This window comes from Muntiacus reevesi, chromosome 11 (assembly GCF_963930625.1).
Source record: "Muntiacus reevesi chromosome 11, mMunRee1.1, whole genome shotgun sequence".
Classification (NCBI taxonomy): Eukaryota; Metazoa; Chordata; class Mammalia; order Artiodactyla; family Cervidae; genus Muntiacus; species Muntiacus reevesi.
This window is the reverse complement of record NC_089259.1, coordinates 35386961-35404527: the sequence shown is the minus strand read 5'-3', so window position 1 is coordinate 35404527 and position 17567 is coordinate 35386961. Positions and strand designations below refer to the sequence as shown.

The window sequence follows — 17567 nt, the reverse complement described above, 5'->3', positions numbered from 1 at the left end:
GAATAATATTAAAAAGCAATCTGAGATATCCAAAATTATAATAGTTGTTTAAATTAATGTAGGAAAGTATTTCCATGGCAAATACAAGTTTAGTGCTAGTAACAAATGTTAAGTAAATTATAAAGTATGATAAATGAAATTAATGTTCCATGTGTAGGCTCTGTATATAAAATGATAAAACAACCAAAGTGTTCCTTATCATTTTAAATCTCATGAACTCATTTAGGGAGAGATTCATCTGAAAGATAAACACAGTTACAACTATTAACTTTGTCAACTGTAAAATCTATATATAAGGGTAACTAATAAGGAAGCCTAATTTACATTAGGAAATATTCAAGTCAGATGTCTTTGATAAAGCTCATTTATTAAGAGTTGGAGAATTAGTTAAGGAAAAAAATGATGTGAGAATTTATCAAGGACTAGCTACATTCCAGCAAAACAGGAAAGTAAATATATGTTCTAAAAATAAGGAGGCAGGGACATTTGATGATCATGAAGCAGATGATTTAGAACAGACCTAATGGAATACTTAGTTGAAGATGGTCAATTGTTCCTACTGCTTTGTCCCTCAGACTTCAAATGAAAGTACTTCAGAATACATAGAAGTTTCCTCTGGTAGAGGAGTTACTTGAGGGTAGCTGCATTCTTCCTCTGTAGTTGAATCTACAAATTTCATAGAATTATTTGTGTGTGGGTATTTCATCATTGGCAGAGGTTTAGATTTTCTAACCTGTGGATCCAAAGCAATCAACTGGAAATCAACTAGCTGTAATATGAGAATTTCATGAGGGAACAAAATACAATGTCAACAAACAAAAATCAATACATATTCACACTAGCAAAAAAAAACTATTAAATGTAATGAGAATGGTTTCATTCACAAAAACAGAAAATGTTTTGAAAATGTTTGTAATAATACATTTTAACACAAAGAATAAAGCAAGTTAATTAAAAAAGCATATAATAATTTCTAAAGAAATAAGAGACTATATTTGTGACCCCATGGACTGTAGCCCCCCAGGTTCCACTGTCCATGGAATTCTCCAGGAAAGAACACCGCAATGGATAGCCATTCTATTCTCCAAAGGATCTTCCCAAATCAGGGATCAAACCTGTGTCTCCTGCATTGCAGGCAGATTCTTTACCATCTGAGTCATCAGGGAAGCCCATATATAAATACACATATACAAATAAATATACATATATGGGATATTAGTGAATGGGAGATTCTTAATATATTTTTAAACATTATAATGCAATTTATTATATTTTAATATATTTAATTTAATGAAATTTTAGTTTTCATCCCAGCAGAATTTTTTTATGAAATTTAAGAGAAAATATACTCAAATCACTAGTTCTAAGTTTTGAAAAAGAAGAATAATTAAGAGTGAATTATTTTATACTTGTACAAAATTCATTACAAAATTGCCATTAATAAAGCAGATTTTTTTAATTGCTGCTGGAAGAGAAATGCAGGGAAAACAAGTCCAGAAGAGATAATCAAAAGAGAGACATATGTTTAGACTGCTATATCAGTTAGGAACTGCCTTTCTCTGCAACAGAAGTCCAGAGAAGGAAAGGTATCTGCTGGCATCTGCCTGGTAATGTTACGAGAGGAGAGGCTAGAGACTCCTCCTCTCACAGGCCTTGGTTCTTGGGACCCATTGCAAAAAAGCTTACTGAGGATAAGGAAAGACAGAAGAGAGAGAACACCTCAAGAGAGAGGTGGGCCAGACCAAGGGAGGCCATGGCACCAGAGATCTGAGGTGCAGAGTTTTTATGGTAAGGTTATTTCCATAATCCAGAGGGTCATTGATTGACAGTCTTGACTAAAAGCTGCAGGTTATATAACAAGAGGCACAGTTATGTAACTGTGCATGCCTTCCCCATAATTGTCTATTATAATTAGCTGCTTGTATTCAAGAAATATTTATGAATATTTAATGAGCCCAATGGCTCATTGTTTACCTAAGCACATGAGGTGTATACAAGTGCCAGAGGAGGGAAAGTTATAACAGTTGGCCAGCAGGGGTTTTTTCCAGTCCCCTGACTATTTTGCAGTATTGATGGGGGCATATTTAGGGCAGGGCTAGTAAATAACTTGGTGGGATTAGATGATAATTAGATGTTTAGCCATTGGGGCTGCCTCTTGTTTCTGGGGGCTAAGTTCCTGCTTAGTAGAGGGGACAGAAGCTATAATTGACAAATTTGGAAGGCTCAGTGGAGAGTAGCTTAGAGCCCAATATTTAGGGGTTCCTACACTGCATGAATTTTATCACCAGGAGTCCCATTAAGGTCTCAGGGTGAAGATAAAGAAATAATAATAATAGCATGCCCCTATAATTGCATTGTGGGAAGGGGAAAGTAACTATTTTGAAATGTACCCAGGAGATTATGCTCTTCTTAACTATGGACTACTCTTGAAAGAAACTATCTTCTTTTAGTATATCAAACTAAGAATGTTCTAAAAACTAACTGATCTGGGGAAAGGTATATACCCAGTTACAACCCTTTCAAATGTCCTATCTCTCCTAATATGGAGGAAAACTGAGAAGCATTTGTGAAAAATTATAGCTCCGAAGCTAAGGCTCACTAAAATATCTTTGCCTAACCATACAATTTTAGAACACCTGTCCTCCCCCTCATCCTGACATCACATCAAGCAGACTCCTGAATAATTGTGTTTTACATCTTAAAAATAGTAAATATAATATTCTATCATATTTAAGAAGCTTCTAGAAAACCCAAAGACAACAAGGGATACAAAAACAAGGACAGTAAAGGAATTTCAACCATTGACATATACACCTACATTGGGAACCTGGAATATTAGATCCATGAATCAAGGTGAATTAGACATGGTCAGCAGGAGATGGCAAGAGTGAACATCAATATTTTAGGAGTCAGTGAACTAAATTGTACAGGAATGGATGAATTTAATTCAGATGACCATTATATCTACTACTGTCGATAGAATCCCTTAGAAGAAATGGAGTATTCCTCACAATCAACAAAAGAGTGCAAAATGCAGTACTTGGGTGTGATCTCAAAAATGACAGAATGACCTCAGTTCCCTTCCAAGACAAACCATTCAACATCAGAGTAATCCAATTCTATGTCCCAACCACTAATGCTGAAGAAGTTGAAGGTAAACAGTTCTATGAAGACCTGAAATACTTTCTAAAACTAACACCAAAAAAAAAAAAAAAAAAGATGTATGTTTCATCATAGGGAATTAGAAGGCAAAAGTAGGAAGTCAAGAGATAGTTGGAGTAATGGGCAAGTTTAGCCTTGAAGTACAAAATGAAGCAGTACAAAGCTTAACAAAGTTTTGCCAAGAGAACACATTAGTCATAGTATACACACTTTTCCAACAACACAAAAGACAACTGTGCACATCGACATCACCAAATGGTCAATATCAAAATCAAATTAATTATATTCTTTGCAACTGAAGATGGAGGAGCTTGATACAGTCAGCAAAAACTGACTTGGCTCAGATCATGAGCTTCTTATTGCAAAATTTAGGCTTAAATTGAAGAAAGTAGGGGAAACCACCAAGTCATTCTGGTATGACCTAAATCAAATCCCTTATGATTATGCAGTGGAGGTAGCAAATAGACTCAAGTGATCAAATCTCATTACAGAGTACCTAAGGAACTATGGTCAGAGGTTCATAACAGTGTACAGGAGGTGGTGACCAAAACTATCCCATAGAAAAAGAAATGCAAGAAGGCAGATGGTTGTCTGAGAAAATCTTAAAAATAGCTGAGAAAAGAAGAGAAGCAAAAGGCAAAGGGAAAAAGGAAAGATATACTTATCTGAATGCAGAGTTCCAGAGAATAACAAGGAGAGATAACAAAGCCTTCCTCAGTGATCAATGCAAAGAAATAAAGGAAAACAATAGAATGGGAAAGACTATAGGTTTCTTCAAGAAAATTGGAGATACCAAGGGAACATTTCACGCAAAGATGGGCACAATAAAGGACAGAAATGGTATGGACCTAACAGAAGCAGAAGACATTAAGAAGAGGTGAAAAGAATACACAGAAGAACTATACAAAAAAGGTCTTAATGACCTAGAAAACCATAATGGCTTGGTCACTGACCTAGAGTCAAACATCCTGGAGTGTAAAGTTAAGTGGGCCCTAGGAAGCATTACTACGAACAAATTAGTGGAGGTGATGGAGTTCCAGCTGAGCTATTTCAAATCCTCAAAGATGCTGCTGCTAAAGTGCCGCAGCCAATATACCAGAATGTTTGGAAAACTAAGCAGAGGCCACAGGACTGGAAAAATTCAACTTTCATTCCAATCCCAAAGAAAGACAGTACCAAAGAATGTTCAAACTATTGTACAATTGCCCTCATTTCACACAAAGTAGTAAATATAGACTAATTCCTAGCCAACCTCACACAAAGGCATTTTTAGCCTCAGTTCTTTTTACTTGTTAGATTATACCTGGCTTTCAACCAAAAAATTAGAAGGTATGTTAGAGGTAGCTATGTATATTTTCAAATAGAAAAAATAGGGGGAATAGAAACAAGTTTATTGTCAATTATTTTTTTTCCCATGTGAATTTTTAAAGTATAAATGTGAGTATTTAAAACATGAAAATGTAATCAAAGTCTGCTGTATGTTTCATTTCTTCTGTCTGTCTTACTTAATGAGAGCAAGAGGAGAGATTAGAAACAGAAAAAGTGCTGTTTGGAGCCAGGGAATCATCATTTCAGACTCACAAATATATTGTCTACAGAACTGACTTTCCATGAAATAAATGGTGATAATACCAATCTGTATGTCTTGGCATCTTGATGTATTTGTTCATGCTTAATGGCAATTTTGTACTCTAAAATCCTAGAAAACAGAAGTCACATCTTTATTGTGCTCTAATCCATGCATTTGCACAAATAAGTATTTCCTTCTCAATGGAGAGATGAGCATGGAAGTTGCCATCTTGGAAATGTTATAAATCAGAAAGAATACTTTACTACTCTATAATATCTCAAGAACAACTGAAAATATTATTTGTGAAAAAATCAACTGCAGGCTAAGTCTCAACATAAAAATTTCATTCTAAATGATATATATTTTAAAAGTGTGACAGACAAGAAACAGTGGCTTCTAATGAAAGATGTCTCACAAATCTCACTTATGCTTCCTACCACAAGGAATGAAACACACACCACATTTAAGGTCACATTTCTGAGTAATTTATTGCACTATATTGCTGACATTGATTTATTGATATTGATTTCTAAGTTGTACAACATAGTAGAAGCTTTCTTCTTCTGCTTCCTTTCCTAAGCAGATCAAAGTAAATTAGTAAATTATGGATTGTGAGTTGTCTTGATTTTTGATAAAATATCAACATAGTAACTTTTCAATATCATATTTTACTCACAATAATTAATTATTTTAAATAGATGCATTCCAGTAAGTTATTACATCATTTTACATATGAGCATGGTGGTATTTAGAAAAATAAAGGTTGAAATTTAAAATCGCATGATTTAAATTACGTAAAATATTTTTATTTTTAACATAGGAAGTTTAGATTTACTATTCTTACAATGATTTAATTATTTTACATCAACATGGTATCTCTACAAACAAGTCAATTTAATGCTGACTCTTTTTTCCAATGGATTTTTACAGCTTTAGGGGAAAATAGATTTTTATTTATTTTCTATCCATTTTATAATACAATGAGATAAAAAATAATATATTTTTGTGTCTAAAAATTCTGCAAAGGAATATTATACCCATATATTAATATGTAAATAAATTTGACATTAGATAAGATTAAATACCTTTAAAATTGCTAGTAATAAGAAAACATACATTTTGTGTATTTTTCAGAATCTCTTAGTAACATAGTATGTATGTATGTGCGTGCTAAAGCACTTCAGTCATGTCCAACTCTTTGCGAACTTATCGACCATAGTCCACCAGGCTCCTCTGTTTACGTGATTTTTCAGGCAAGAATACCGGAGTGGGTTGCCATGCCTTCCTCCAGGGATCTTCCCAAACCAGGTATCAAACCAGCATCTCTTACATCTCTTGTATTGGCAGGTGGGATCTTTACCACTGAGCCGCCTGGGAAGCTCAACATAGTATATATACTTACAGAAAATTGTAAAATAGCACATCACCTAATAGCTTCTCTGATGGATCAGACAGTAAAGAATCTGCCTGCAATGTGGAAAACAGCAGTTCGACCCCTGAATCTGGAAGATCCCCTGGAGAAGGGAATGGCTCTCTACTCCAGTATTCTTGCCTGGAGAATTCCATGGACAGAGGAGCTTGGGAGGTTACAATCCACCGGGTCGCAAAGAGTTGGACATGACCGAGCAACTAACACTTTCACTTTCTTTCACAATAATTTAATAACTAAGGTTGTAGTTTAATAAGAAATGGGTCCATCCTAGGTGAAAACATGCTGCTATTAGTGTCCTGCCAAGTCGCTTCAGTGGTGTCCGACTCCGTGCGACCCCACAGACGGCAGCCCACCAGGCTCTGCCGTCCCTGGGATTCTCTAGGCAAGAATACTGGAGTGGGTTGCCATTTCCTTCTCCAGTGCATGAAAGTGAAGGGAAAGTGAAGTCGCTCAGGTCCTGTCCGACTCCTAGCGACCCCATGGACTGCAGCCTACCAGGCTCCTCCGTCCATGGGATTTTCTGGGCAAAAGAGTACTGGAGTGCGTTGTCATTGCCTTCTCCATAATAGTGTGCAACATACCCTTAATTTATTTTAATAAGTTGCCTCCCTACTGTAACAATCTACTTCATCCAAATTTTCATCCATTTTTCCTCATCAGTATCTATTTCCTTTAATAACTTTCTGCATCCTGGTTACCTAATGGCTTCCTCTATCCAGTCTGCATTTATGGTTTAGACTTAGGCTTTATCAATCTCTAATTTATCTTCCTCAAATTAAAAACGCAAAAACCACTACAATATTGTAAAGTAATTAGCCTCCAACTAGTAAAAATAAATGAAAAATAAATAAATAAAAAATAAAAACATATTCTGTTTCACGTCCTGTTTTGTTAAGGTCTTGTATTCTATTGGTGAGAAATCACTAACTTTATTACCCATTTTCACATGTTAATGCAGGTCAGTGTTGCAGTTCATAGATTGTAAAGTACTTAACATTTATATTTTTATTTCTCTAGTGCCCAGTGCAGCAGGTACTCCATATGCATATTTTTCTAAGTGTGCAAAGTTAATAAGCAGTATTTAATATATTTCTAAATATTTTCTTTAAATTTTGAAAGTATTTGTCTTTGGCCAAATACTTCACTACCTGTTAAACAATAAAAATATCAGTTTACACAGATTTGTTCCATGAAGTTCAAAGTCTTGTTCTATCCATGCTTCCTTCTGCATATAATCTTCATATCATTATTATTTTCATCAGAAAACATGAATGTGGATTGATTTACCCTGAAAACATATATAATATGTCACTGACTCAATGAACATGAGTTTGTACAAGCTCTGGTAGAGGGTGGAGGACTGGGAAGCCTGGTGTGCTGCAGTCCATGGGGTTGCCAAGAGTCAGACATGACTGAGTGACAACAATATGTTACTACATAAATGAAGTTACTTGGTTTTATAGAGAGGTTATTTCACAGAACTCATATATAAATATATCTACCAACAAGACATCTGCTGTAAATATCCATTGCAATAAATTTCTCCAGATCATGTGGGATAATTTGAAAATGTCTAATGCTTTGCAGCTGACCAGATTGACTCTGAAAATCTATCACCAAGAAATTAGTTGGATATTGCATAGTTATTCACAGTTGTTCTACTTATGCCATTAAGTCAACTAAGATTACTGGACCACAAAATGAACATTCCAGTTATTTGGGCAGACTCATCTGAATGGAAATGATTATGCATTGATCAAATCAGATTCTCTAGGGCATCATTATTATGAGAACTGAAATGCTTGAACTCATCATACTTTTTGTTGATTCATTAATTCTCTAGCTTCTTCCTAATACAAAATTCACTGACTGAAAATAACTTTAAGAAGCAATGTTTACCCATTTTTGTCTGTTTCATTATACTTTACTCTGAAAATGTGAAGTTAAATTTTCAAGTTGAAGAGATTGCACAAATGATAGCATTATATGTAACAATATTTTCAAAGTATTCAAACAAAAAACATATTTATAATATAACTAGTTTCTATATGGATCAGCATTTTAAAATGTCCTTTGCTACACATTCCAATAAATAACAACAAAAAAATTGCATTGAATGTGTGTGTGTATGTTCCCATTGCAAAGTTTATTATTAGCAGTTATAAATTAGAAGTCTTTAAGCCACTTAGAACTGGCTGTTTTTCCAGGTAGCATTTTTGGAAAAATTAAAAATGGACATTAAATACCTTTAAAATAGCAGTAGCTTTTATCTCTCACTTTGTCTCTTTTGTTCTCTGGAGCCTAGACTACAGTCTCAGTAAATTGTTGCTCCATGAATGATGAAAAGGAAAATGTTATAACAGACACTTCATTCCATGGAAAGGCACAATTAAGGAGACAAACACTTAGATAAGTTATATGTTTTATTATTTTATAAGAATCTATATCGGAAAGGCAGTAGGCTAAAATCCATCTTTTAACTTCCAACTCAAATATTTTATTTCTGCTTAAAGCATCTTAACTGCTTTGCTTATTAACCCTTATGAGTTAATTATTTGTATAACTCTTCAGATACTTCATAATAGTGTACTCATATAGTATTTATCCTTTTGTAACTGGCTTATCTCACTTAGCATAATGTTCTATGTAGAATGTACCAGAATTCCCTTCCTTTTTAAGGCTGAATTATATTCCAGGTATGTATATACCATATTTTGTTGATTCAGTGATCCTTTGATGGACATTAGGGCTGCTTCTACCTCTTGGTTATTGTGGATACAAGTGCTGTGAACACTTGTGTATGTAGATATCATTTCAAGGTCCTACTTTAAATCCCTTTGGATATATACCCTGAAGTGGGATTGCTATTTTTACTCTTTTGAGAAACCTCCATACTGTTTTCCAAAGCAGTTGCATGATTTTACAATCACATCCTACAGTCCCCAAGAGTTCTCCTTTGTCTATATCCTTGAAAAAAAAACTTATTTTCTGTTTTTATTCCTTCCTTCCTTCCTTCCCTCCCTCTTTTCTTTCTTGTTGAGAGTTAATTAATGGCTGTGGGATGATATCCTATTGTGGTTTTAGTTTACATTTCTCTGATGATTAGTGATGTTGAGCATCTTGTTATGTTTGTTTAAGTCTTTTGCCTATTTTTAAACTGGGTTATTTCATTTTTTGCTGTTGAGTTGTAGGAATTCTTTATATATTCTAGATCCCAAGCTCTTATCAAATGTATAATTTGTAACTATTTTCTCCTATGCTTCAGATTACCTTTTCACTCTGTTGATTGTATCCTTTGATGATCAAAAGTTTTCAAATTTTATTTACTCCCATGTGTCTATTTTTTTCTTTTGATGTCTGTTGCTTTTAGGTGTCATGCCCAGTAAGGTATTGTCAAATCTAATTTTATGAAGTTGCCGTCCTGTTTTCTTACAGGTGTTTTATGGTTTTAAATGTTACTTTTGAGTTTTTAATCCATTTGAGGTAATTTTTGTATGTGGGATAAGGACAGAATTTGTTGAATAATAATACAGAGTTTTCTCAACATTATTTGTTGAAGACGCTGTCATTAACATTTGAGTGATTTTGGCTTCTTATAGATTTTTTTTAGTTTAAAATCAAAGCACTCTACTAATGTAGGTTGGAGATGCAAAAGTAGGTATTATTAATAGAATAGTAAAGAAAAAAGAGTAGAATGAGACATAATTATTTTTTTCAAATTTCACAGTGTATGACATTTGCACTCTGCTGCAACAGAGCATATAAAAATGTATTATTATGTAAAATACATTAAAAGATAATAAAGTACATGATATTAAAATTTACAGTAAATGTATAGTGATTTTTATCAGAGGTTTCTTCTCAAGAGTAAAAAAATATACATATTCAATAAAATTAGTCATTTGAAATCAGAAATAAATATTGAACAAAAAAGTTTAAACAGTTTTAAGAGCTTCTGAATTGGCAATAGTTCAGTTATGAAATAAGCCTGGATTCTTTCACACATACACAATTTTAATTGGAGACATGGTAAACTATAATTTTAGTAACTGAAATTTTGTTAGAAATTTATGAAAAACATAATAAAATGGTATCCTACAAAAAATTAAAGCTCTTAAATTGCCACCAGCTGTTCACAGAATACATGATTTTCTAATAATATCAAAGTTCAATTACTTTAAAATTTGAAAAATTTCAACTTTTTGGCTTTAGTTGTTATCTGATATAATTAATTATACAATTTTTATTGATTATATACTATGCAATTAGTTGGGCTTCCCTGGTGGCTCAGTGGCAAAGAATCTGCCTGCAGTGCAGGAGCTTCAGGAGATGCAGCTTCCATCTCTGAATCTGGAAGATCCCCTCGAGGAGGACATGGCAACCTACTCCAGTGTTCTTGCCTAGAGAATGCCACGAATAGAGGAGCCTGGCAGGCTACAGTCCATAGGGTCACAAAGAGTCTGACGCAACAGAATTCACTTACATGCACATGCACACACATACAATTAATTATAATTAATTGAACACCATAACTATAGAATATAATTAATATATTATACTAAATTATGCAATTAACAATTTGTGGGATTTTTTTTACAAAGAATGTCCAAAAGCATGAGAAATTGTGTTTTGTGGCTTAAAAATTAAACAAATCACCATGATCAGGACACAGGCAGGATTTGGACTTTGGGTGTAAACACTTCTAGTCACTCAAACACCTCCAGCTGGGCAGATATCTTGTATTACTTATCCTCTCCCATTCAAAGGTGATAAACTAATTTGCCAAAAGGAGGAGAAAGCAAAAGAAGCAACAGCCTTACACGTTCATGAAGGTAAAATTGAAGTCATATAGAACCCATCTAGCAAATGAGGAACCATGAACACTGGTAATGGAGATACGCAGGAAACTTAAATGCAGATGGAAAGTCTTTTAAGTAGGAGAAAATACCATGCTCCTTCAAACTCAGGGAAAATTCAAAGTGAGGCTAATTAGTGCTCACTAATTAGTAGTGACACTTTCTAAGCAACAAAGCTAGTGAAGGTGATGGAATTCCAGTTGAGCTGTTTCAAATCCTAAAAGATGATGCTGTGAAAGTGCTGCACTCAATATGCCAGCAAATTTGGAAAACTCAGCAGTGGCCACAGGACTGGAAAATGTCAGTTTTCATTCCAATCCCAAAGAAAGGCAATGCCAAAGACTACTCAAACTACCGCACAACTGCACTCATCTCACACATAAAGTAGGAGCTAGTAAAGTAATACTCAAAATTCTCCAATCCAGATTTTAGCAATACGTGAACCGTGAACTTCCAGATGTTTAAGCTGGTTTTAGAAAAGGCAGAGGAACAAGAGATCAAATTGTCAACATCTGCTGGATTATCAAAAAAGCAAGAGAGTTCCAGTAAAACATCTATTTCTGCTTTATTGACTATGTCAAAGCCTTTGACTGTGTGGATCACAATAAACTGAAAAATTCTAAAAGAGATGGGAATACCAGAACACCTGACCTGCCTCTTGAGAAACCTGTATGCAGGTCAGGAAGCAACAGTTAGAACTGGGCATGGAACAACAGACTGGTTCCAAATAGGTAAAGAAGTGCGTCAAGTCTGTATATTGTCACCCTGCTTATTTAACTTACATGCAGAGTACACCATGAGAAACACTGGGCTGGAAGAAGCACAAGCTGGAATCAAGATTGCCAGGAGGAATATAGGTAACCTCAGATATGCAGATGACACCACCCTTATGGCAGAAAGTAAAGAAGAACTAAAGAGCCTCTTGATGAAAGTGAAAGAGGAGAGTGAAAAAGTTGACTTAAAGCTCAACATTCAGAAAACTAAGATCACGGCATCTTGTCCCATCACTTCATGGCAAATAGATGGGGAAACAGTGGAAACAGTGGCTGACTTTATTTTTCTGGTCTCCAAAATCGCTGCAGATGGTGATTGCAGCCATGAAATTAAAGTTATGACCAACCTAGACAGCATATTAAAAAGCAGAGACATTACTTTGCCAAAAAAGATCCATCTAGTCAAGGCTATGTTTTTCCAGTGGTCATGTATGGATGTGAGAATTGGACTATAAAGAAAGCTGAGTGCAGAAGAATTGATGCTTTTGAACTGTAGTGTTGGAGAAGACTCTTGAGAGTCCCTAGGGCTGCAAGGAGATCCAACCAGTCCATCCTAAAAGAGAACAGTCCTGGGTGATCATTGGAAAGACGGATGTTGAAGCTGAAACTCCAATACTTTGGCTACCTCATGCAAAGAGATGACTCATTTGAAAAGACCCTGATGTTAGGAAAGATTGAGGGCAGGAGGAGAAGGGGACGACAGTGGACGAGATGGCTGGATGGCCTCCCCGACTCAAAGGACATGGGTTTGGGCGGACTCCAGGGGTTGGTGATGGACAGGGAGGCCTAGCATGCTGTGATTCATGGGGTTGCAAAGAGTTGGACATGACTAAGCGACTGAACCAAACTGAACTGACTGAATCAGTAATGGACCATCATTAGAATTAGCTGAGAAAGGAACATCTTTTTCAGATGCTCCTGGAAAACAGAACTTAGAACAAATGAACATGCAGGATATTAAAAGTCATTTGAAAAAACCTCTAATTAATAAAATCTGTGATTTTTATAGAAGAGATGGCTCTCATTTAAGCAAAAACATTCCAAATCACAAAAGTTCCAATCATATATGTAATGGTGAGATATCTCCAATGGAACCACAAAGGACTTTAGATGCCACTCAGCAAGATTATGCCAAAGGTGAACAACTAGAAAAATATTTCTAATGGACCTATATTAATTTTGTGGTTTGCCATCTGTGAGCAGTATATGGGAGGCCACAAATGTGTCTATATAGCAATTCAGTAATACTGATTTGCCTACTGAACCTCTACCTTCACATCTGAATTCAGATGTGCCCCAGCAACACCCAACTATAGATGTCTGACCACATTCTACAACCTCTGTTATACAGAGAACCAAAACATAACTGTTACCCACTCAGGATCAAGAGTGTCCCATTCACCTACTCTGTCATCTGACATTAGGCCTACAAATGGCACAGCAGAATGCAAAACTGTAAAAAGGCCAGCAGAGGATAATGATAGGGAAACAGTGACAGGATTTCCAAATAAAGTGGAAGTTATGACTGTTAGAGTCAGCGACCCCAACAATGCTGGTTGCAGTGCAGCCCTGGTTTTTATGCCAGCAGGAGCAGATCTGAGCACTCTAGCTAATGTAGCACACCAGTTCTTCAAGTGCAGAGCCAGCCTAACAGTTCTCAGGCTTCTCCACTCAGTGTATCTAGTCAACATGCAGATCCAGTGAGAAAACCTGGCACAGCTTCATGTGTCTGTGGCAGTCCCGTAAAACGTGGTCTCAGACTCCCTCATGGGTTTTCTACCATGCAGCATCTGAGCATGGAGGAAAAGAAGTATATCCAGGGCAGGGTCTTTGGGAAGGTTGTGAGCCTTTCCACCAATAGCGATTTTCTTTCATTACTCACTTACAGGACAAACACTGTTCAAAGAATGCCCTGCTCGCAGGATAAAACAAAATGATCCAAGACAAGTAGGAAATCAGGAATCTTCTACCAAGAAGCCAGCTGTAGGGGGCACAAGCTCAACTTCTAGAGCACAAAAGGCCATTGTGAATCATTCCAGTGATGCCCTTGTGCTACTTAGCAAAGGATCAAGAAACCTTGTCTTTCAAGATTTTACAGAAGAAAAAGAGGGACCAATAACTAAACACATCTGGCTAACAGCTGCTTTAATATTAAAATAAAATATTGGTAAATATGCAGAATGTGGTCACAGATTGCTAGAAACATGAAAACAACTTATCATTGCTAGCCATTAGTAGCATGGAATCTTCCTCCACCCTTGCCAAATGCCTTTATGAAATTAATTTTACAGTTCAGAGTAAATAATAAAAAAAAGACTCAGAAATGCTGCAGTGAAAAATAATTCCTCCTCTACAGTGGGACTCAAAGTCAAATACATTTCACACACTGTTACTGAAGAAAGCACCAAGACTTAATGAAACAGAGACCACAGAATGAATTGTTTATCTCCTCCCATGATGCTGAGGGGAAACTTCATATTCTGATCTCTGTGCAAATCCCTTCCTTCTCTGTATAAAAAAAAAAAAAAAAAAAAAAAAAAACTAAGCAGAAAAAGAAAAGAAAAGAAAACTACTGCGGGGTTGTCAACCAGATTATCTGTAGGATGTCTCTCAGAGCTGGTAGATCCTGATGGAAACTGGCATGATCAGAAGTCAGTACCATTCACATTGGGATATACATGGAATATTTTAAAACCAACATGAGCAGATGAAATAGAAGCATTAAATATTTTTATCTATATCCCAAAAGGATATATCCCTTATATCCCAAAAGGAGCACAGTTTTATATGTGCAAAACTGTTTAAGCTGGTTTGAATAATTAAAAAGCTTCAGGACACCTATGCCCCCTCATATCAGAAGGGGCCACCAATATCTGACTATGGATGTTTTGCTTTATTTAGAAATCAGTAGCTTGATTTTCTTATTTAAACCAATATATTTTCACTTAACTATTATCATAAAACTTTACCAGTCTGAACAGATCTTGTAAATATTTGTGTATAGAACAAACACTTTTCATGTCACTGCAGCCACTGGAAATGTATTCTGTGGCGTCCTAGAAGCATTATTGGTAGGTTCTAAAGTTTTTCTAGATTCTCCTGTCAATTGTAAGTAGTTATATATTCTGTGCAGGGGATGAATGTTCTTGAAATTTGTGTAAATACTTCTGCAAAGGTACTGAAGCTATAATGTCAAAACAGTTTTGTGGAACTGTGATTTTTTTTCTTTTTTTGTATTATACACCTTATAGAACTCATTTTGCTGGCTGAGAGAGTATAGAATAATATGTATCAAGCCATTTTTGTCAAAAAAAAAGCTATTTGAAAGTATTTTTTGGTTTTCCTTAACATGTATCCACTGTAAACATTATCATGTGCAAGCTCAGAGCTTGGACAGATTTTTTTTTTTTTTTTTTTTTTTGTATTTGTAAATTGGTTTAAATACATGGCATCTTATATAGGTTTTCAACTGTATTATATAAGCATTATGTGCAGGTGTGATATTTTCTTCACTACTTTTTCTATCTTAATATAGTGTGGAATTTTATTGTATTATTCTTCCATTCTTAATACTGTATCATGTTCCTCCTCAGAAATTGCTCACTTCCTTAAATTGTCTTTTTTACCCCCAGTATGAAATGTATCCATTTATAACTGCCTATTGCCTGTTCTATCAGCATCCAAAAATATAGAAAGTCTCCCAACCACCATTTCTACTGTGTCCTTAGGATGTGCAGTAAAAATATAGACCTAACAGATTATATTATAGAATGGCTTTATTTACTTTGGTGACTGTTTATAGTTTTTAAGTAAAATGCTGAACATTAAAAAATTAGTTTCTATACTGATGAAGTATATTCCAGACATAGTCAAGAGTTCAGATTTGCTGAAATTTCAAAACAGGTGATTGGTGATTTGATATTTCTCTCATGGCACTGAAACATCTTGTTTCTGTAACATCTCATCCACTCTGAAACATCTTGAAAATATTTTTGCTTTGTTTTCTGAAATGATATCTTTGAAAAATGTCATGGATACAATTATTACAGCTTTCAGTATGTTCCCAAAAATGCTTTAAATTACTTCCAATATGTGTGTGCGCGCTCATTCGCTTCAGTCATGTCTGACTCTTTGCAACCCTATGAACTGTAGACTGTCCAACTCCTCTGTTCATGGAATTTTCCTGACAAGAATACTGGAGTGGGTTGCCATGCCCTTCTTCATGGGATATTCTCAACCCAGGGATCAAACCCACATCTCTTTCATCTCCTGCATTGGCAGACATATTCTTTACCACTGAGCCACCATGGAATCCCCTACTTAAAGTATATGGAATTATTGAAATGGAAGAAAATTAATTTAATAATTATGTATTGTTTGTTAATGTTCATTGGTTGAGTTATAAGAGCATTTTGCAATTTAAGTATTGCTAACCCCAATTCAAGTCCTTCTTGAAATAAAGGAAATTTTTGCCCAATAGTCAATAATAAATTATAAGTAGTCAGTGTGATTTTCAGTTCCTAAACGGATACGCTGCATCAAAGTGTGTTATATTAGGAGCTTCAGGAAAAGAAAAATTTTATAGGTGACCTAGCAGGATAAACAAATGAAAATTTGTGTTAAAATTGAAACTTCTCATTAGAAAAATCATTAATAATTTTACATAGTTTCTAGCATGAATCCATATTCAGAAGATTTTAATTTTAATGGAGAACATTATTTAAACTGACTCCCAAACTCTGGAATACAAATTTAAATAGATTATTTTTTTTTTAGTGGGGGAGGAGATAATGCAATGGCTAGTCTTTGTAGGAAAGAAGAAACTTTACACTACATGTTGGATGAGTTAGTGCAGGGGCTCAGTGGACCAGCTGGTTGGGCACCAGCTAGTAATGGGTTCCATACTCAGGCATGGTTGGGCCTTGTATTTGTGTGGCCAGAACCAGATGATAACATGGTTATCTTCTTCACAGGTGAAGCCCTATTCCCTTGTTGGTGATGGAGGGGACTAAATTAGGGTCTTTCTTGGTACCTGAAACTGCCTTTGGGGCAAGCATAATATAGGGTTCCAGCCCCTTGTCTGCAGACAGCACGCTTTCCCTCTCCAGCCCAGTTGCCTTCTCATTATCAGTAGAAACACCACCTCCCACACCATGGAGACATCACTGGGACCTTGGGCCCTCATGACCTGTGCTGTCAGTGTTTCAGCTCTGCAGAGTAAACCTGACACCATCTTGCTCCCTATGTGAGCACGCATGCTGTCACTGCAGTCTGTATCTGACTCTGCGTGACCCTATGGACTACAGCCTGCCATGTTTCTCTGTCCATGGGATTCTATAGGCATGAATACTAGCGTGAGTCGCCATGCCCTCCTCCAGGGAATCTTCCCCACCCAGGGGTTGAACCCGTGTCTCTTACATCTCCTGCATTAGCAGGTGGGTTCTTTACCACTAGCGACACCTAGAATGCCCCATCATGCCTGCTACAAACACCAAATAACAGTATATTTCCATATTGTTTAATTTATGAAATACTTGATTTTAACATTTATAATATTAACATTACACAAAATATAGGGACTTTAATTTGAAAAAATAAAACATAATTTTGAAAAACATATGCATCTTTCCCAAAATCAAACCATTTCTTCCAAATATATGAAACAATGAGATTTGGATATACATAGATAAGAAAAATGCTTCTGAAAGCCAACTCAGTGATTGTATTATGTCTAGGGAAAACTGGATATGTAAATCTATGTTTTCAACTTTAAA

The 17567-nt window shown here is 35.5% G+C and overlaps 1 pseudogene; it reads right to left on the bottom strand.

Moving 5' to 3' along the window:
- Positions 1 to 16652: 16652 nt before the first annotated feature.
- LOC136144503 (cytochrome c oxidase subunit 5B, mitochondrial pseudogene) lies at positions 16653 to 17026 on the bottom strand (annotated as a pseudogene).
- Positions 17027 to 17567: the final 541 nt, after the last annotated feature.